The sequence below is a fragment of the Euphorbia lathyris genome, chromosome 1 (assembly GCF_963576675.1).
Source record: "Euphorbia lathyris chromosome 1, ddEupLath1.1, whole genome shotgun sequence".
NCBI classification, from domain to species: Eukaryota; Viridiplantae; Streptophyta; class Magnoliopsida; order Malpighiales; family Euphorbiaceae; genus Euphorbia; species Euphorbia lathyris.
In genome coordinates, this window is record NC_088910.1 from 131,958,059 (window position 1) to 131,974,414 (window position 16,356).

Consider the following 16,356-nt stretch of genomic DNA (forward strand, 5'->3'; position numbering starts at 1 on the left):
TATATTCCATACTGGGCGCCCCTTTCTCCCGTATGCTCATCCTTCACGTGCATGCACAAGCCCCCGGACCCCAAACACTGACCCCCGCCTCGAAAACGTGCACGCCATGGTGAAAAAAAATTAAATAATTAAAAAATGCACGTTGCAAAAAAGTTTGGGCCCGCCTCGAAAACGTGCACGCCATGGTGAAAAAAAAATTAAATAATTAAAAAATGCACGTTGCAAAAAAGTTTAGGGGTGCAACACGAGGACTTCCCAAGAGGTCACCCATCTTAGTACTACTCTCGCCCAAGCACGTTTAACTTCGGAGTTCTGATGGGATCCGGTGCATTAGTGCTGGTATGATCGCACCCATCATCCCATGCAAAAACTAAGCATATATTCCATACTGGGCGCCCCTTTCTCCCGTATGCTCATCCTTCACGTGCATGCACAAGCCCCCGGACCCCAAACACTGACCCCCGCCTCGAAAACGTGCACGCCATGGTGAAAAAAAAATTAAATAATTAAAAAATGCACGTTGCAAAAAAGTTTGGGCCCGCCTCGAAAACGTGCACGCCATGGTGAAAAAAAAATTAAATAATTAAAAAATGCACGTTGCAAAAAAGTTTGGGGGTGCAACACGAGGACTTCCCAAGAGGTCACCCATCTTAGTACTACTCTCGCCCAAGCACGTTTAACTTCGGAGTTCTGATGGGATCCGGTGCATTAGTGCTGGTATGATCGCACCCGTCATCCCATGCAAAAACTAAGCATATATTCCATACTGGGCGCCCCTTTCTCCCGTATGCTCATCCTTCACGTGCATGCACAAGCCCCCGGACCCCAAACACTGACCCCCGCCTCGAAAACATGCACGCCATGGTGAAAAAAAAAAATTAAATAATTAAAAAATGCACGTTGCAAAAAAGTTTGGGGGTGCAACACGAGGACTTCCCAAGAGGTCACCCATCTTAGTACTACTCTCGCCCAAGCACGTTTCACTTCGGAGTTCTGATGGGATCCGGTGCATTAGTGCTGGTATGATCGCACCCGTCATCACATGCAAAAACTAAGCATATATTCCATACTGGGCGCCCCTTTCTCCCGTATGCTCATCCTTCACGTGCATGCACAAGCCCCCGGACCCCAAACACTGACCCCCGCCTCGAAAACGTGCACGCCATGGTGAAAAAAAATTAAATAATTAAAAAATGCACGTTGCAAAAAAGTTTGGGCCCGCCTCGAAAACGTGCACGCCATGGTGAAAAAAAATTAAATAATTAAAAAATGCACGTTATAAAAAAGTTTAGGGGTGCAACACGAGGACTTCCCAAGAGGTCACCCATCTTAGTACTACTCTCGCCCAAGCACGTTTAACTTCGGAGTTCTGATGGGATCCGGTGCATTAGTGCTGGTATGATCGCACCCGTCATCCCATGCAAAAACTAAGCATATATTCCATACTGGGCGCCCCTTTCTCCCGTATGCTCATCCTTCACGTGCATGCACAAGCCCCCGGACCCCAAACACTGACCCCTGCCTCGAAAACGTGCACGCCATGGTGAAAAAAAAATTAAATAATTAAAAAATGCACGTTGCAAAAAAGTTTGGGCCCGCCTCGAAAACGTGCACGCCATGGTGAAAAAAAAATTAAATAATTAAAAAATGCACGTTGCAAAAAAGTTTGGGGGTGCAACACGAGGACTTCCGAAGAGGTCACCCATCTTAGTACTACTCTCGCCCAAGCACGTTTAACTTCGGAGTTCTGATGGGATCCGGTGCATTAGTGCTGGTATGATCGCACCCGTCATCCCATGCAAAAACTAAGCATATATTCCATACTGGGCGCCCCTTTCTCCCGTATGCTCATCCTTCACGTGCATGCACAAGCCCCCGGACCCCAAACACTGACCCCCGCCTCGAAAACGTGCACGCCATGGTGAAAAAAAAATTAAATAATTAAAAAATGCACGTTGCAAAAAAGTTTGGGCCCGCCTCGAAAACGTGCACGCCATGGTGAAAAAAAAATTAAATAATTAAAAAATGCACGTTGCAAAAAAGTTTGGGGGTGCAACACGAGGACTTCCCAAGAGGTCACCCATCTTAGTACTACTCTCGCCCAAGCACGTTTAACTTCGGAGTTCTGATGGGATCCGGTGCATTAGTGCTGGTATGATCGCACCCGTCATCCCATGCAAAAACTAAGCATATATTCCATACTGGGCGCCCCTTTCTCCCGTATGCTCATCCTTCACGTGCATGCACAAGCCCCCGGACCCCAAACACTGACCCCCGCCTCGAAAACATGCACGCCATGGTGAAAAAAAAAATTAAATAATTAAAAAATGCACGTTGCAAAAAAGTTTGGGGGTGCAACACGAGGACTTCCCAAGAGGTCAACCATCTTAGTACTACTCTCGCCCAAGCACGTTTAACTTCGGAGTTCTGATGGGATCCGGTGCATTAGTGCTGGTATGATCGCACCCGTCATCACATGCAAAAACTAAGCATATATTCCATACTGGGCGCCCCTTTCTCCCGTATGCTCATCCTTCACGTGCATGCACAAGCCCCCGGACCCCAAACACTGACCCCCGCCTCGAAAACGTGCACGCCATGGTGAAAAAAAATTAAATAATTAAAAAATGCACGTTGCAAAAAAGTTTGGGCCCGCCTCGAAAACGTGCACGCCATGGTGAAAAAAAATTAAATAATTAAAAAATGCACGTTATAAAAAAGTTTAGGGGTGCAACACGAGGACTTCCCAAGAGGTCACCCATCTTAGTACTACTCTCGCCCAAGCACGTTTAACTTCGGAGTTCTGATGGGATCCGGTGCATTAGTGCTGGTATGATCGCACCCGTCATCCCATGCAAAAACTAAGCATATATTCCATACTGGGCGCCCCTTTCTCCCGTATGCTCATCCTTCACGTGCATGCACAAGCCCCCGGACCCCAAACACTGACCCCTGCCTCGAAAACGTGCACGCCATGGTGAAAAAAAAATTAAATAATTAAAAAATGCACGTTGCAAAAAAGTTTGGGCCCGCCTCGAAAACGTGCACGCCATGGTGAAAAAAAAATTAAATAATTAAAAAATGCACGTTGCAAAAAAGTTTGGGGGTGCAACACGAGGACTTCCCAAGAGGTCACCCATCTTAGTACTACTCTCGCCCAAGCACGTTTAACTTCGGAGTTCTGATGGGATCCGGTGCATTAGTGCTGGTATGATCGCACCCGTCATCCCATGCAAAAACTAAGCATATATTCCATACTGGGCGCCCCTTTCTCCCGTATGCTCATCCTTCACGTGCATGCACAAGCCCCCGGACCCCAAACACTGACCCCCGCCTCGAAAACGTGCACGCCATGGTGAAAAAAAATTAAATAATTAAAAAATGCACGTTGCAAAAAAGTTTGGGCCCGCCTCGAAAACGTGCACGCCATGGTGAAAAAAAAATTAAATAATTAAAAAATGCACGTTGCAAAAAAGTTTAGGGGTGCAACACTAGGACTTCCCAAGAGGTCACCCATCTTAGTACTACTCTCGCCCAAGCACGTTTAACTTCGGAGTTCTGATGGGATCCGGTGCATTAGTGCTGGTATGATCGCACCCGTCATCCCATGCAAAAACTAAGCATATATTCCATACTGGGCGCCCCTTTCTCCCGTATGCTCATCCTTCACGTGCATGCACAAGCCCCCGGACCCCAAACACTGACCCCCGCCTCGAAAACGTGCACGCCATGGTGAAAAAAAAATTAAATAATTAAAAAATGCACGTTGCAAAAAAGTTTGGGCCCGCCTCGAAAACGTGCACGCCATGGTGAAAAAAAAATTAAATAATTAAAAAATGCACGTTGCAAAAAAGTTTGGGGGTGCAACACGAGGACTTCCCAAGAGGTCACCCATCTTAGTACTGGTGAAAAAAAAATTAAATAATTAAAAAATGCACGTTGCAAAAAAGTTTGGGGGTGCAACACGAGGACTTCCCAAGAGGTCACCCATCTTAGTACTACTCTCGCCCAAGCACGTTTAACTTCGGAGTTCTGATGGGATCCGATGCATTAGTGCTGGTATGATCGCACCCGTCATCCCATGCAAAAACTAAGCATATATTCCATACTGGGCGCCCCTTTCTCCCGTATGCTCATCCTTCACGTGCATGCACAAGCCCCCGGACCCCAAACACTGACCCCCGCCTCGAAAACATGCACGCCATGGTGAAAAAAAAAATTAAATAATTAAAAAATGCACGTTGCAAAAAAGTTTGGGGGTGCAACACGAGGACTTCCCAAGAGGTCAACCATCTTAGTACTACTCTCGCCCAAGCACGTTTAACTTCGGAGTTCTGATGGGATCCGGTGCATTAGTGCTGGTATGATCGCACCCGTCATCACATGCAAAAACTAAGCATATATTCCATACTGGGCGCCCCTTTCTCCCGTATGCTCATCCTTCACGTGCATGCACAAGCCCCCGGACCCCAAACACTGACCCCCGCCTCGAAAACGTGCACACCATGGTGAAAAAAAATTAAATAATTAAAAAATGCACGTTGCAAAAAAGTTTGGGCCCGCCTCGAAAACGTGCACGCCATGGTGAAAAAAAAATTAAATAATTAAAAAATGCACGTTATAAAAAAGTTTAGGGGTGCAACACGAGGACTTCCCAAGAGGTCACCCATCTTAGTACTACTCTCGCCCAAGCACGTTTACCTTTGGAGTTCTGATGGGATCCGGTGCATTAGTGCTGGTATGATCGCACCCGTCATCCCATGCAAAAACTAAGCATATATTCCATACTGGGCGCCCCTTTCTCCCGTATGCTCATCCTTCACGTGCATGCACAAGCCCCCGGACCCCAAACACTGACCCCCGCCTCGAAAACGTGCACGCCATGGTGAAAAAAAATTAAATAATTAAAAAATGCACGTTGCAAAAAAGTTTGGGCCCGCCTCGAAAACGTGGACGCTATGGTGAAAAAAAAATTAAATAATTAAAAAATGCACGTTGCAAAAAAGTTTAGGGGTGCAACACGAGGACTTCCCAAGAGGTCACCCATCTTAGTACTACTCTCGCCCAAGCACGTTTAACTTCGGAGTTCTGATGGGATCCGGTGCATTAGTGCTGGTATGATCGCACCCGTCATCACATGCAAAAACTAAGCATATATTCCATACTGGGCGCCCCTTTCTCCCGTATGCTCATCCTTCACGTGCATGCACAAGCCCCCGGACCCCAAACACTGACCCCCGCCTCGAAAACGTGCACGCCATGGTGAAAAAAAATTAAATAATTAAAAAATGCACGTTGCAAAAAAGTTTGGGCCCGCCTCGAAAACGTGCACGCCATGGTGAAAAAAAAATTAAATAATTAAAAAATGCACGTTATAAAAAAGTTTAGGGGTGCAACACGAGGACTTCCCAAGAGGTCACCCATCTTAGTACTACTCTCGCCCAAGCACGTTTACCTTTGGAGTTCTGATGGGATCCGGTGCATTAGTGCTGGTATGATCGCACCCGTCATCCCATGCAAAAACTAAGCATATATTCCATACTGGGCGCCCCTTTCTCCCGTATGCTCATCCTTCACGTGCATGCACAAGCCCCCGGACCCCAAACACTGACCCCCGCCTCGAAAACGTGCACGCCATGGTGAAAAAAAATTAAATAATTAAAAAATGCACGTTGCAAAAAAGTTTGGGCCCGCCTCGAAAACGTGCACGCTATGGTGAAAAAAAAATTAAATAATTAAAAAATGCACGTTGCAAAAAAGTTTAGGGGTGCAACACGAGGACTTCCCAAGAGGTCACCCAACTTAGTACTACTCTCGCCCAAGCACGTTTAACTTCGGAGTTCTGATGGGATCCGGTGCATTAGTGCTGGTATGATCGCACCCGTCATCCCATGCAAAAACTAAGCATATATTCCATACTGGGCGCCCCTTTCTCCCGTATGCTCATCCTTCACGTGCATGCACAAGCCCCCGGACCCCAAACACTGACCCCCGCCTCGAAAACGTGCACGCCATGGTGAAAAAAAAATTAAATAATTAAAAAATGCACGTTGCAAAAAAGTTTGGGCCCGCCTCGAAAACGTGCACGCCATGGTGAAAAAAAAATTAAATAATTAAAAAATGCACGTTGCAAAAAAGTTTGGGGGTGCAACACAAGGACTTCCCAAGAGGTCACCCATCTTAGTACTACTCTCGCCCAAGCACGTTTAACTTCGGAGTTCTGATGGGATCCGGTGCATTAGTGCTGGTATGATCGCACCCGTCATCCCATGCAAAAACTAAGCATATATTCCATACTGGGCGCCCCTTTCTCCCGTATGCTCATCCTTCACGTGCATGCACAAGCCCCCGGACCCCAAACACTGACCCCCGCCTCGAAAACGTGCACGCCATGGTGAAAAAAAAATTAAATAATTAAAAAATGCACGTTGCAAAAAAGTTTGGGGGTGCAACACGAGGACTTCCGAAGAGGTCACCCATCTTAGTACTACTCTCGCCCAAGCACGTTTAACTTCGGAGTTCTGATGGGATCCGGTGCATTAGTGCTGGTATGATCGCACCCGTCATCCCATGCAAAAACTAAGCATATATTCCATACTGGGCGCCCCTTTCTCCCGTATGCTCATCCTTCACGTGCATGCACAAGCCCCCGGACCCCAAACACTGACCCCCGCCTCGAAAACGTGCACGCCATGGTGAAAAAAAATTAAATAATTAAAAAATGCACGTTGCAAAAAAGTTTGGGCCCGCCTCGAAAACGTGCACGCCATGGTGAAAAAAAAATTAAATAATTAAAAAATGCACGTTGCAAAAAAGTTTAGGGGTGCAACACGAGGACTTCCCAAGAGGTCACCCATCTTAGTACTACTCTCGCCCAAGCACGTTTAACTTCGGAGTTCTGATGGGATCCGGTGCATTAGTGCTGGTATGATCGCACCCGTCATCCCATGCAAAAACTAAGCATATATTCCATACTGGGCGCCCCTTTCTCCCGTATGCTCATCCTTCACGTGCATGCACAAGCCCCCGGACTCCAAACACTGACCCCCGCCTCGAAAACGTGCACGCCATGGTGAAAAAAAAATTAAATAATTAAAAAATGCACGTTGCAAAAAAGTTTGGGCCCGCCTCGAAAACGTGCACGCCATGGTGAAAAAAAAATTAAATAATTAAAAAATGCACGTTGCAAAAAAGTTTGGGGGTGCAACACGAGGACTTCCGAAGAGGTCACCCATCTTAGTACTACTCTCGCCCAAGCACGTTTAACTTCGGAGTTCTGATGGGATCCGGTGCATTAGTGCTGGTATGATCGCACCCGTCATCCCATGCAAAAACTAAGCATATATTCCATACTGGGCGCCCCTTTCTCCCGTATGCTCATCCTTCACGTGCATGCACAAGCCCCCGGACCCCAAACACTGACCCCCGCCTCGAAAACATGCACGCCATGGTGAAAAAAAAAATTAAATAATTAAAAAATGCACGTTGCAAAAAAGTTTGGGGGTGCAACACGAGGACTTCCCAAGAGGTCAACCATCTTAGTACTACTCTCGCCCAAGCACGTTTAACTTCGGAGTTCTGATGGGATCCGGTGCATTAGTGCTGGTATGATCGCACCCGTCATCACATGCAAAAACTAAGCATATATTCCATACTGGGCGCCCCTTTCTCCCGTATGCTCATCCTTCACGTGCATGCACAAGCCCCCGGACCCCAAACACTGACCCCCGCCTCGAAAACGTGCACGCCATGGTGAAAAAAAAATTAAATAATTAAAAAATGCACGTTGCAAAAAAGTTTGGGCCCGCCTCGAAAACGTGCACGCCATGGTGAAAAAAAAATTAAATAATTAAAAAATGCACGTTGCAAAAAAGTTTGGGGGTGCAACACGAGGACTTCCCAAGAGGTCACCCATCTTAGTACTGGTGAAAAAAAAATTAAATAATTAAAAAATGCACGTTGCAAAAAAGTTTGGGGGTGCAACACGAGGACTTCCCAAGAGGTCACCCATCTTAGTACTACTCTCGCCCAAGCACGTTTAACTTCGGAGTTCTGATGGGATCCGATGCATTAGTGCTGGTATGATCGCACCCGTCATCCCATGCAAAAACTAAGCATATATTCCATACTGGGCGCCCCTTTCTCCCGTATGCTCATCCTTCACGTGCATGCACAAGCCCCCGGACCCCAAACACTGACCCCCGCCTCGAAAACATGCACGCCATGGTGAAAAAAAAAATTAAATAATTAAAAAATGCACGTTGCAAAAAAGTTTGGGGGTGCAACACGAGGACTTCCCAAGAGGTCAACCATCTTAGTACTACTCTCGCCCAAGCACGTTTAACTTCGGAGTTCTGATGGGATCCGGTGCATTAGTGCTGGTATGATCGCACCCGTCATCACATGCAAAAACTAAGCATATATTCCATACTGGGCGCCCCTTTCTCCCGTATGCTCATCCTTCACGTGCATGCACAAGCCCCCGGACCCCAAACACTGACCCCCGCCTCGAAAACGTGCACACCATGGTGAAAAAAAATTAAATAATTAAAAAATGCACGTTGCAAAAAAGTTTGGGCCCGCCTCGAAAACGTGCACGCCATGGTGAAAAAAAAATTAAATAATTAAAAAATGCACGTTATAAAAAAGTTTAGGGGTGCAACACGAGGACTTCCCAAGAGGTCACCCATCTTAGTACTACTCTCGCCCAAGCACGTTTACCTTTGGAGTTCTGATGGGATCCGGTGCATTAGTGCTGGTATGATCGCACCCGTCATCCCATGCAAAAACTAAGCATATATTCCATACTGGGCGCCCCTTTCTCCCGTATGCTCATCCTTCACGTGCATGCACAAGCCCCCGGACCCCAAACACTGACCCCCGCCTCGAAAACGTGCACGCCATGGTGAAAAAAAATTAAATAATTAAAAAATGCACGTTGCAAAAAAGTTTGGGCCCGCCTCGAAAACGTGCACGCTATGGTGAAAAAAAAATTAAATAATTAAAAAATGCACGTTGCAAAAAAGTTTAGGGGTGCAACACGAGGACTTCCCAAGAGGTCACCCATCTTAGTACTACTCTCGCCCAAGCACGTTTAACTTCGGAGTTCTGATGGGATCCGGTGCATTAGTGCTGGTATGATCGCACCCGTCATCACATGCAAAAACTAAGCATATATTCCATACTGGGCGCCCCTTTCTCCCGTATGCTCATCCTTCACGTGCATGCACAAGCCCCCGGACCCCAAACACTGACCCCCGCCTCGAAAACGTGCACGCCATGGTGAAAAAAAATTAAATAATTAAAAAATGCACGTTGCAAAAAAGTTTGGGCCCGCCTCGAAAACGTGCACGCCATGGTGAAAAAAAAATTAAATAATTAAAAAATGCACGTTATAAAAAAGTTTAGGGGTGCAACACGAGGACTTCCCAAGAGGTCACCCATCTTAGTACTACTCTCGCCCAAGCACGTTTACCTTTGGAGTTCTGATGGGATCCGGTGCATTAGTGCTGGTATGATCGCACCCGTCATCCCATGCAAAAACTAAGCATATATTCCATACTGGGCGCCCCTTTCTCCCGTATGCTCATCCTTCACGTGCATGCACAAGCCCCCGGACCCCAAACACTGACCCCCGCCTCGAAAACGTGCACGCCATGGTGAAAAAAAATTAAATAATTAAAAAATGCACGTTGCAAAAAAGTTTGGGCCCGCCTCGAAAACGTGCACGCTATGGTGAAAAAAAAATTAAATAATTAAAAAATGCACGTTGCAAAAAAGTTTAGGGGTGCAACACGAGGACTTCCCAAGAGGTCACCCAACTTAGTACTACTCTCGCCCAAGCACGTTTAACTTCGGAGTTCTGATGGGATCCGGTGCATTAGTGCTGGTATGATCGCACCCGTCATCCCATGCAAAAACTAAGCATATATTCCATACTGGGCGCCCCTTTCTCCCGTATGCTCATCCTTCACGTGCATGCACAAGCCCCCGGACCCCAAACACTGACCCCCGCCTCGAAAACGTGCACGCCATGGTGAAAAAAAAATTAAATAATTAAAAAATGCACGTTGCAAAAAAGTTTGGGCCCGCCTCGAAAACGTGCACGCCATGGTGAAAAAAAAATTAAATAATTAAAAAATGCACGTTGCAAAAAAGTTTGGGGGTGCAACACGAGGACTTCCCAAGAGGTCACCCATCTTAGTACTACTCTCGCCCAAGCACGTTTAACTTCGGAGTTCTGATGGGATCCGGTGCATTAGTGCTGGTATGATCGCACCCGTCATCCCATGCAAAAACTAAGCATATATTCCATACTGGGCGCCCCTTTCTCCCGTATGCTCATCCTTCACGTGCATGCACAAGCCCCCGGACCCCAAACACTGACCCCTGCCTCGAAAACGTGCACGCCATGGTGAAAAAAAAATTAAATAATTAAAAAATGCACGTTGCAAAAAAGTTTGGGCCCGCCTCGAAAACGTGCACGCCATGGTGAAAAAAAAATTAAATAATTAAAAAATGCACGTTGCAAAAAAGTTTGGGGGTGCAACACGAGGACTTCCGAAGAGGTCACCCATCTTAGTACTACTCTCGCCCAAGCACGTTTAACTTCGGAGTTCTGATGGGATCCGGTGCATTAGTGCTGGTATGATCGCACCCGTCATCCCATGCAAAAACTAAGCATATATTCCATACTGGGCGCCCCTTTCTCCCGTATGCTCATCCTTCACGTGCATGCACAAGCCCCCGGACCCCAAACACTGACCCCCGCCTCGAAAACGTGCACGCCATGGTGAAAAAAAATTAAATAATTAAAAAATGCACGTTGCAAAAAAGTTTGGGCCCGCCTCGAAAACGTGCACGCCATGGTGAAAAAAAAATTAAATAATTAAAAAATGCACGTTGCAAAAAAGTTTAGGGGTGCAACACGAGGACTTCCCAAGAGGTCACCCATCTTAGTACTACTCTCGCCCAAGCACGTTTAACTTCGGAGTTCTGATGGGATCCGGTGCATTAGTGCTGGTATGATCGCACCCGTCATCCCATGCAAAAACTAAGCATATATTCCATACTGGGCGCCCCTTTCTCCCGTATGCTCATCCTTCACGTGCATGCACAAGCCCCCGGACCCCAAACACTGACCCCCGCCTCGAAAACGTGCACGCCATGGTGAAAAAAAAATTAAATAATTAAAAAATGCACGTTGCAAAAAAGTTTGGGCCCGCCTCGAAAACGTGCACGCCATGGTGAAAAAAAAATTAAATAATTAAAAAATGCACGTTGCAAAAAAGTTTGGGGGTGCAACACGAGGACTTCCCAAGAGGTCACCCATCTTAGTACTACTCTCGCCCAAGCACGTTTAACTTCGGAGTTCTGATGGGATCCGGTGCATTAGTGCTGGTATGATCGCACCCGTCATCACATGCAAAAACTAAGCATATATTCCATACTGGGCGCCCCTTTCTCCCGTATGCTCATCCTTCACGTGCATGCACAAGCCCCCGGACCCCAAACACTGACCCCCGCCTCGAAAACGTGCACGCCATGGTGAAAAAAAATTAAATAATTAAAAAATGCACGTTGCAAAAAAGTTTGGGCCCGCCTCGAAAACGTGCACGCCATGGTGAAAAAAAAATTAAATAATTAAAAAATGCACGTTATAAAAAAGTTTAGGGGTGCAACACGAGGACTTCCCAAGAGGTCACCCATCTTAGTACTACTCTCGCCCAAGCACGTTTACCTTTGGAGTTCTGATGGGATCCGGTGCATTAGTGCTGGTATGATCGCACCCGTCATCCCATGCAAAAACTAAGCATATATTCCATACTGGGCGCCCCTTTCTCCCGTATGCTCATCCTTCACGTGCATGCACAAGCCCCCGGACCCCAAACACTGACCCCCGCCTCGAAAACGTGCACGCCATGGTGAAAAAAAATTAAATAATTAAAAAATGCACGTTGTAAAAAAGTTTGGGCCCGCCTCGAAAACGTGCACGCTATGGTGAAAAAAAAATTAAATAATTAAAAAATGCACGTTGCAAAAAAGTTTAGGGGTGCAACACGAGGACTTCCCAAGAGGTCACCCAACTTAGTACTACTCTCGCCCAAGCACGTTTAACTTCGGAGTTCTGATGGGATCCGGTGCATTAGTGCTGGTATGATCGCACCCGTCATCCCATGCAAAAACTAAGCATATATTCCATACTGGGCGCCCCTTTCTCCCGTATGCTCATCCTTCACGTGCATGCACAAGCCCCCGGACCCCAAACACTGACCCCCGCCTCGAAAACGTGCACGCCATGGTGAAAAAAAAATTAAATAATTAAAAAATGCACGTTGCAAAAAAGTTTGGGCCCGCCTCGAAAACGTGCACGCCATGGTGAAAAAAAAATTAAATAATTAAAAAATGCACGTTGCAAAAAAGTTTGGGGGTGCAACACGAGGACTTCCCAAGAGGTCACCCATCTTAGTACTACTCTCGCCCAAGCACGTTTAACTTCGGAGTTCTGATGGGATCCGGTGCATTAGTGCTGGTATGATCGCACCCGTCATCCCATGCAAAAACTAAGCATATATTCCATACTGGGCGCCCCTTTCTCCCGTATGCTCATCCTTCACGTGCATGCACAAGCCCCCGGACCCCAAACACTGACCCCTGCCTCGAAAACGTGCACGCCATGGTGAAAAAAAAATTAAATAATTAAAAAATGCACGTTGCAAAAAAGTTTGGGCCCGCCTCGAAAACGTGCACGCCATGGTGAAAAAAAAATTAAATAATTAAAAAATGCACGTTGCAAAAAAGTTTGGGGGTGCAACACGAGGACTTCCGAAGAGGTCACCCATCTTAGTACTACTCTCGCCCAAGCACGTTTAACTTCGGAGTTCTGATGGGATCCGGTGCATTAGTGCTGGTATGATCGCACCCGTCATCCCATGCAAAAACTAAGCATATATTCCATACTGGGCGCCCCTTTCTCCCGTATGCTCATCCTTCACGTGCATGCACAAGCCCCCGGACCCCAAACACTGACCCCCGCCTCGAAAACGTGCACGCCATGGTGAAAAAAAATTAAATAATTAAAAAATGCACGTTGCAAAAAAGTTTGGGCCCGCCTCGAAAACGTGCACGCCATGGTGAAAAAAAAATTAAATAATTAAAAAATGCACGTTGCAAAAAAGTTTAGGGGTGCAACACGAGGACTTCCCAAGAGGTCACCCATCTTAGTACTACTCTCGCCCAAGCACGTTTAACTTCGGAGTTCTGATGGGATCCGGTGCATTAGTGCTGGTATGATCGCACCCGTCATCCCAAGCAAAAACTAAGCATATATTCCATACTGGGCGCCCCTTTCTCCCGTATGCTCATCCTTCACGTGCATGCACAAGCCCCCGGACCCCAAACACTGACCCCCGCCTCGAAAACGTGCACGCCATGGTGAAAAAAAAATTAAATAATTAAAAAATGCACGTTGCAAAAAAGTTTGGGCCCGCCTCGAAAACGTGCACGCCATGGTGAAAAAAAAATTAAATAATTAAAAAATGCACGTTGCAAAAAAGTTTGGGGGTGCAACACGAGGACTTCCCAAGAGGTCACCCATCTTAGTACTACTCTCGCCCAAGCACGTTTAACTTCGGAGTTCTGATGGGATCCGGTGCATTAGTGCTGGTATGATCGCACCCGTCATCCCATGCAAAAACTAAGCATATATTCCATACTGGGCGCCCCTTTCTCCCGTATGCTCATCCTTCACGTGCATGCACAAGCCCCCGGACCCCAAACACTGACCCCCGCCTCGAAAACATGCACGCCATGGTGAAAAAAAAAATTAAATAATTAAAAAATGCACGTTGCAAAAAAGTTTGGGGGTGCAACACGAGGACTTCCCAAGAGGTCAACCATCTTAGTACTACTCTCGCCCAAGCACGTTTAACTTCGGAGTTCTGATGGGATCCGGTGCATTAGTGCTGGTATGATCGCACCCGTCATCACATGCAAAAACTAAGCATATATTCCATACTGGGCGCCCCTTTCTCCCGTATGCTCATCCTTCACGTGCATGCACAAGCCCCCGGACCCCAAACACTGACCCCCGCCTCGAAAACGTGCACGCCATGGTGAAAAAAAATTAAATAATTAAAAAATGCACGTTGCAAAAAAGTTTAGGGGTGCAACACGAGGACTTCCCAAGAGGTCAACCATCTTAGTACTACTCTCGCCCAAGCACGTTTAACTTCGGAGTTCTGATGGGATCCGGTGCATTAGTGCTGGTATGATCGCACCCGTCATCCCATGCAAAAACTAAGCATATATTCCATACTGGGCGCCCCTTTCTCCCGTATGCTCATCCTTCACGTGCATGCACAAGCCCCCGGACCCCAAACACTGACCCCGCCTCGAAAACGTGCACGCCATGGTGAAAAAAAAATTAAATAATTAAAAAATGCACGTTGCAAAAAAGTTTGGGGGTGCAACACGAGGACTTCCCAAGAGGTCACCCATCTTAGTACTACTCTCGTCCAAGCACGTTTAACTTCGGAGTTCTGATGGGATCCGGTGGATTAGTGCTGGTATGATCGCACCCGTCATCCCATGCAAAAACTAAGCATATATTCCATACTGGGCGCCCCTTTCTCCCGTATGCTCATCCTTCACGTGCATGCACAAGCCCCCGGACCCCAAACACTGACCCCCGCCTCGAAAACATGCACGCCATGGTGAAAAAAAAAATTAAATAATTAAAAAATGCACGTTGCAAAAAAGTTTGGGGGTGCAACACGAGGACTTCCCAAGAGGTCAACCATCTTAGTACTACTCTCGCCCAAGCACGTTTAACTTCGGAGTTCTGATGGGATCCGGTGCATTAGTGCTGGTATGATCGCACCCGTCATCACATGCAAAAACTAAGCATATATTCCATACTGGGCGCCCCTTTCTCCCGTATGCTCATCCTTCACGTGCATGCACAAGCCCCCGGACCCCAAACACTGACCCCCGCCTCGAAAACGTGCACGCCATGGTGAAAAAAAATTAAATAATTAAAAAATGCACGTTGCAAAAAAGTTTGGGCCCGCCTCGAAAACGTGCACGCCATGGTGAAAAAAAAATTAAATAATTAAAAAATGCACGTTATAAAAAAGTTTAGGGGTGCAACACGAGGACTTCCCAAGAGGTCACCCATCTTAGTACTACTCTCGCCCAAGCACGTTTACCTTTGGAGTTCTGATGGGATCCGGTGCATTAGTGCTGGTATGATCGCACCCGTCATCCCATGCAAAAACTAAGCATATATTCCATACTGGGCGCCCCTTTCTCCCGTATGCTCATCCTTCACGTGCATGCACAAGCCCCCGGACCCCAAACACTGACCCCCGCCTCGAAAACGTGCACGCCATGGTGAAAAAAAATTAAATAATTAAAAAATGCACGTTGCAAAAAAGTTTGGGCCCGCCTCGAAAACGTGCACGCTATGGTGAAAAAAAAATTAAATAATTAAAAAATGCACGTTGCAAAAAAGTTTAGGGGTGCAACACGAGGACTTCCCAAGAGGTCACCCAACTTAGTACTACTCTCGCCCAAGCACGTTTAACTTCGGAGTTCTGATGGGATCCGGTGCATTAGTGCTGGTATGATCGCACCCGTCATCCCATGCAAAAACTAAGCATATATTCCATACTGGGCGCCCCTTTCTCCCGTATGCTCATCCTTCACGTGCATGCACAAGCCCCCGGACCCCAAACACTGACCCCCGCCTCGAAAACGTGCACGCCATGGTGAAAAAAAAATTAAATAATTAAAAAATGCACGTTGCAAAAAAGTTTGGGCCCGCCTCGAAAACGTGCACGCCATGGTGAAAAAAAAATTAAATAATTAAAAAATGCACGTTGCAAAAAAGTTTGGGGGTGCAACACGAGGACTTCCCAAGAGGTCACCCATCTTAGTACTACTCTCGCCCAAGCACGTTTAACTTCGGAGTTCTGATGGGATCCGGTGCATTAGTGCTGGTATGATCGCACCCGTCATCCCATGCAAAAACTAAGCATATATTCCATACTGGGCGCCCCTTTCTCCCGTATGCTCATCCTTCACGTGCATGCACAAGCCCCCGGACCCCAAACACTGACCCCCGCCTCGAAAACATGCACGCCATGGTGAAAAAAAAAATTAAATAATTAAAAAATGCACGTTGCAAAAAAGTTTGGGGGTGCAACACGAGGACTTCCCAAGAGGTCAACCATCTTAGTACTACTCTCGCCCAAGCACGTTTAACTTCGGAGTTCTGATGGGATCCGGTGCATTAGTGCTGGTATGATCGCACCCGTCATCACATGCAAAAACTAAGCATATATTCCATACTGG

General features: G+C 46.7%; 45 non-coding genes across 45 annotated transcripts; all 45 read right to left on the reverse strand.

Moving 5' to 3' along the window:
- Nucleotides 1–234: 234 nt before the first annotated feature.
- Nucleotides 235–353, reverse strand: LOC136213784 (5S ribosomal RNA). Its single transcript, XR_010680888.1, has one exon. It is a non-coding gene; the product is annotated as a 5S ribosomal RNA (ribosomal RNA).
- Nucleotides 354–612: 259 nt separating this feature from the next.
- LOC136213796 (5S ribosomal RNA) lies at nucleotides 613–731 on the reverse strand. Its single transcript, XR_010680899.1, has one exon. It is a non-coding gene; the product is annotated as a 5S ribosomal RNA (ribosomal RNA).
- Nucleotides 732–915: 184 nt separating this feature from the next.
- Nucleotides 916–1,034, reverse strand: LOC136212045 (5S ribosomal RNA). The gene has a single exon (XR_010679223.1). It is a non-coding gene; the product is annotated as a 5S ribosomal RNA (ribosomal RNA).
- Nucleotides 1,035–1,291: 257 nt separating this feature from the next.
- Nucleotides 1,292–1,410, reverse strand: LOC136213808 (5S ribosomal RNA). The gene has a single exon (XR_010680910.1). It is a non-coding gene; the product is annotated as a 5S ribosomal RNA (ribosomal RNA).
- A 259-nt stretch (nucleotides 1,411–1,669) lies between these two features.
- On the reverse strand, nucleotides 1,670–1,788 carry LOC136213056 (5S ribosomal RNA). The gene has a single exon (XR_010680187.1). It is a non-coding gene; the product is annotated as a 5S ribosomal RNA (ribosomal RNA).
- Nucleotides 1,789–2,047: 259 nt separating this feature from the next.
- LOC136213820 (5S ribosomal RNA) lies at nucleotides 2,048–2,166 on the reverse strand. The gene has a single exon (XR_010680921.1). It is a non-coding gene; the product is annotated as a 5S ribosomal RNA (ribosomal RNA).
- A 183-nt stretch (nucleotides 2,167–2,349) lies between these two features.
- On the reverse strand, nucleotides 2,350–2,468 carry LOC136212695 (5S ribosomal RNA). Its single transcript, XR_010679838.1, has one exon. It is a non-coding gene; the product is annotated as a 5S ribosomal RNA (ribosomal RNA).
- Nucleotides 2,469–2,725: 257 nt separating this feature from the next.
- On the reverse strand, nucleotides 2,726–2,844 carry LOC136213833 (5S ribosomal RNA). The gene has a single exon (XR_010680933.1). It is a non-coding gene; the product is annotated as a 5S ribosomal RNA (ribosomal RNA).
- Nucleotides 2,845–3,103: 259 nt separating this feature from the next.
- Nucleotides 3,104–3,222, reverse strand: LOC136213845 (5S ribosomal RNA). The gene has a single exon (XR_010680944.1). It is a non-coding gene; the product is annotated as a 5S ribosomal RNA (ribosomal RNA).
- A 258-nt stretch (nucleotides 3,223–3,480) lies between these two features.
- LOC136213448 (5S ribosomal RNA) lies at nucleotides 3,481–3,599 on the reverse strand. Its single transcript, XR_010680558.1, has one exon. It is a non-coding gene; the product is annotated as a 5S ribosomal RNA (ribosomal RNA).
- Nucleotides 3,600–3,954: 355 nt separating this feature from the next.
- On the reverse strand, nucleotides 3,955–4,073 carry LOC136213238 (5S ribosomal RNA). The gene has a single exon (XR_010680362.1). It is a non-coding gene; the product is annotated as a 5S ribosomal RNA (ribosomal RNA).
- Nucleotides 4,074–4,256: 183 nt separating this feature from the next.
- Nucleotides 4,257–4,375, reverse strand: LOC136212696 (5S ribosomal RNA). The gene has a single exon (XR_010679839.1). It is a non-coding gene; the product is annotated as a 5S ribosomal RNA (ribosomal RNA).
- A 258-nt stretch (nucleotides 4,376–4,633) lies between these two features.
- On the reverse strand, nucleotides 4,634–4,752 carry LOC136214522 (5S ribosomal RNA). Its single transcript, XR_010681604.1, has one exon. It is a non-coding gene; the product is annotated as a 5S ribosomal RNA (ribosomal RNA).
- Nucleotides 4,753–5,010: 258 nt separating this feature from the next.
- On the reverse strand, nucleotides 5,011–5,129 carry LOC136213857 (5S ribosomal RNA). The gene has a single exon (XR_010680955.1). It is a non-coding gene; the product is annotated as a 5S ribosomal RNA (ribosomal RNA).
- A 258-nt stretch (nucleotides 5,130–5,387) lies between these two features.
- Nucleotides 5,388–5,506, reverse strand: LOC136214523 (5S ribosomal RNA). Its single transcript, XR_010681605.1, has one exon. It is a non-coding gene; the product is annotated as a 5S ribosomal RNA (ribosomal RNA).
- A 258-nt stretch (nucleotides 5,507–5,764) lies between these two features.
- Nucleotides 5,765–5,883, reverse strand: LOC136211984 (5S ribosomal RNA). Its single transcript, XR_010679164.1, has one exon. It is a non-coding gene; the product is annotated as a 5S ribosomal RNA (ribosomal RNA).
- Nucleotides 5,884–6,142: 259 nt separating this feature from the next.
- On the reverse strand, nucleotides 6,143–6,261 carry LOC136211993 (5S ribosomal RNA). Its single transcript, XR_010679173.1, has one exon. It is a non-coding gene; the product is annotated as a 5S ribosomal RNA (ribosomal RNA).
- A 182-nt stretch (nucleotides 6,262–6,443) lies between these two features.
- On the reverse strand, nucleotides 6,444–6,562 carry LOC136213057 (5S ribosomal RNA). The gene has a single exon (XR_010680188.1). It is a non-coding gene; the product is annotated as a 5S ribosomal RNA (ribosomal RNA).
- Nucleotides 6,563–6,820: 258 nt separating this feature from the next.
- LOC136213868 (5S ribosomal RNA) lies at nucleotides 6,821–6,939 on the reverse strand. The gene has a single exon (XR_010680966.1). It is a non-coding gene; the product is annotated as a 5S ribosomal RNA (ribosomal RNA).
- A 259-nt stretch (nucleotides 6,940–7,198) lies between these two features.
- On the reverse strand, nucleotides 7,199–7,317 carry LOC136213058 (5S ribosomal RNA). Its single transcript, XR_010680189.1, has one exon. It is a non-coding gene; the product is annotated as a 5S ribosomal RNA (ribosomal RNA).
- Nucleotides 7,318–7,500: 183 nt separating this feature from the next.
- Nucleotides 7,501–7,619, reverse strand: LOC136212698 (5S ribosomal RNA). Its single transcript, XR_010679841.1, has one exon. It is a non-coding gene; the product is annotated as a 5S ribosomal RNA (ribosomal RNA).
- A 355-nt stretch (nucleotides 7,620–7,974) lies between these two features.
- LOC136213241 (5S ribosomal RNA) lies at nucleotides 7,975–8,093 on the reverse strand. Its single transcript, XR_010680364.1, has one exon. It is a non-coding gene; the product is annotated as a 5S ribosomal RNA (ribosomal RNA).
- A 183-nt stretch (nucleotides 8,094–8,276) lies between these two features.
- On the reverse strand, nucleotides 8,277–8,395 carry LOC136212699 (5S ribosomal RNA). The gene has a single exon (XR_010679842.1). It is a non-coding gene; the product is annotated as a 5S ribosomal RNA (ribosomal RNA).
- A 258-nt stretch (nucleotides 8,396–8,653) lies between these two features.
- LOC136214524 (5S ribosomal RNA) lies at nucleotides 8,654–8,772 on the reverse strand. Its single transcript, XR_010681606.1, has one exon. It is a non-coding gene; the product is annotated as a 5S ribosomal RNA (ribosomal RNA).
- A 258-nt stretch (nucleotides 8,773–9,030) lies between these two features.
- On the reverse strand, nucleotides 9,031–9,149 carry LOC136213880 (5S ribosomal RNA). Its single transcript, XR_010680978.1, has one exon. It is a non-coding gene; the product is annotated as a 5S ribosomal RNA (ribosomal RNA).
- Nucleotides 9,150–9,407: 258 nt separating this feature from the next.
- Nucleotides 9,408–9,526, reverse strand: LOC136214525 (5S ribosomal RNA). The gene has a single exon (XR_010681607.1). It is a non-coding gene; the product is annotated as a 5S ribosomal RNA (ribosomal RNA).
- Nucleotides 9,527–9,784: 258 nt separating this feature from the next.
- On the reverse strand, nucleotides 9,785–9,903 carry LOC136211985 (5S ribosomal RNA). Its single transcript, XR_010679165.1, has one exon. It is a non-coding gene; the product is annotated as a 5S ribosomal RNA (ribosomal RNA).
- Nucleotides 9,904–10,162: 259 nt separating this feature from the next.
- LOC136213891 (5S ribosomal RNA) lies at nucleotides 10,163–10,281 on the reverse strand. The gene has a single exon (XR_010680992.1). It is a non-coding gene; the product is annotated as a 5S ribosomal RNA (ribosomal RNA).
- A 259-nt stretch (nucleotides 10,282–10,540) lies between these two features.
- Nucleotides 10,541–10,659, reverse strand: LOC136213059 (5S ribosomal RNA). The gene has a single exon (XR_010680191.1). It is a non-coding gene; the product is annotated as a 5S ribosomal RNA (ribosomal RNA).
- Nucleotides 10,660–10,917: 258 nt separating this feature from the next.
- LOC136213903 (5S ribosomal RNA) lies at nucleotides 10,918–11,036 on the reverse strand. Its single transcript, XR_010681003.1, has one exon. It is a non-coding gene; the product is annotated as a 5S ribosomal RNA (ribosomal RNA).
- Nucleotides 11,037–11,295: 259 nt separating this feature from the next.
- LOC136213915 (5S ribosomal RNA) lies at nucleotides 11,296–11,414 on the reverse strand. Its single transcript, XR_010681014.1, has one exon. It is a non-coding gene; the product is annotated as a 5S ribosomal RNA (ribosomal RNA).
- Nucleotides 11,415–11,672: 258 nt separating this feature from the next.
- Nucleotides 11,673–11,791, reverse strand: LOC136214526 (5S ribosomal RNA). Its single transcript, XR_010681608.1, has one exon. It is a non-coding gene; the product is annotated as a 5S ribosomal RNA (ribosomal RNA).
- A 258-nt stretch (nucleotides 11,792–12,049) lies between these two features.
- On the reverse strand, nucleotides 12,050–12,168 carry LOC136211986 (5S ribosomal RNA). Its single transcript, XR_010679166.1, has one exon. It is a non-coding gene; the product is annotated as a 5S ribosomal RNA (ribosomal RNA).
- A 259-nt stretch (nucleotides 12,169–12,427) lies between these two features.
- LOC136213926 (5S ribosomal RNA) lies at nucleotides 12,428–12,546 on the reverse strand. Its single transcript, XR_010681025.1, has one exon. It is a non-coding gene; the product is annotated as a 5S ribosomal RNA (ribosomal RNA).
- Nucleotides 12,547–12,805: 259 nt separating this feature from the next.
- On the reverse strand, nucleotides 12,806–12,924 carry LOC136213060 (5S ribosomal RNA). Its single transcript, XR_010680192.1, has one exon. It is a non-coding gene; the product is annotated as a 5S ribosomal RNA (ribosomal RNA).
- A 258-nt stretch (nucleotides 12,925–13,182) lies between these two features.
- LOC136213938 (5S ribosomal RNA) lies at nucleotides 13,183–13,301 on the reverse strand. The gene has a single exon (XR_010681037.1). It is a non-coding gene; the product is annotated as a 5S ribosomal RNA (ribosomal RNA).
- A 259-nt stretch (nucleotides 13,302–13,560) lies between these two features.
- Nucleotides 13,561–13,679, reverse strand: LOC136213951 (5S ribosomal RNA). The gene has a single exon (XR_010681051.1). It is a non-coding gene; the product is annotated as a 5S ribosomal RNA (ribosomal RNA).
- Nucleotides 13,680–13,862: 183 nt separating this feature from the next.
- Nucleotides 13,863–13,981, reverse strand: LOC136212700 (5S ribosomal RNA). The gene has a single exon (XR_010679843.1). It is a non-coding gene; the product is annotated as a 5S ribosomal RNA (ribosomal RNA).
- A 181-nt stretch (nucleotides 13,982–14,162) lies between these two features.
- LOC136212701 (5S ribosomal RNA) lies at nucleotides 14,163–14,281 on the reverse strand. Its single transcript, XR_010679844.1, has one exon. It is a non-coding gene; the product is annotated as a 5S ribosomal RNA (ribosomal RNA).
- Nucleotides 14,282–14,462: 181 nt separating this feature from the next.
- LOC136213650 (5S ribosomal RNA) lies at nucleotides 14,463–14,581 on the reverse strand. Its single transcript, XR_010680748.1, has one exon. It is a non-coding gene; the product is annotated as a 5S ribosomal RNA (ribosomal RNA).
- A 183-nt stretch (nucleotides 14,582–14,764) lies between these two features.
- On the reverse strand, nucleotides 14,765–14,883 carry LOC136212702 (5S ribosomal RNA). The gene has a single exon (XR_010679845.1). It is a non-coding gene; the product is annotated as a 5S ribosomal RNA (ribosomal RNA).
- A 258-nt stretch (nucleotides 14,884–15,141) lies between these two features.
- On the reverse strand, nucleotides 15,142–15,260 carry LOC136214527 (5S ribosomal RNA). The gene has a single exon (XR_010681609.1). It is a non-coding gene; the product is annotated as a 5S ribosomal RNA (ribosomal RNA).
- A 258-nt stretch (nucleotides 15,261–15,518) lies between these two features.
- LOC136211987 (5S ribosomal RNA) lies at nucleotides 15,519–15,637 on the reverse strand. Its single transcript, XR_010679167.1, has one exon. It is a non-coding gene; the product is annotated as a 5S ribosomal RNA (ribosomal RNA).
- Nucleotides 15,638–15,896: 259 nt separating this feature from the next.
- On the reverse strand, nucleotides 15,897–16,015 carry LOC136213962 (5S ribosomal RNA). Its single transcript, XR_010681062.1, has one exon. It is a non-coding gene; the product is annotated as a 5S ribosomal RNA (ribosomal RNA).
- Nucleotides 16,016–16,198: 183 nt separating this feature from the next.
- LOC136212703 (5S ribosomal RNA) lies at nucleotides 16,199–16,317 on the reverse strand. The gene has a single exon (XR_010679846.1). It is a non-coding gene; the product is annotated as a 5S ribosomal RNA (ribosomal RNA).
- Nucleotides 16,318–16,356: the final 39 nt, after the last annotated feature.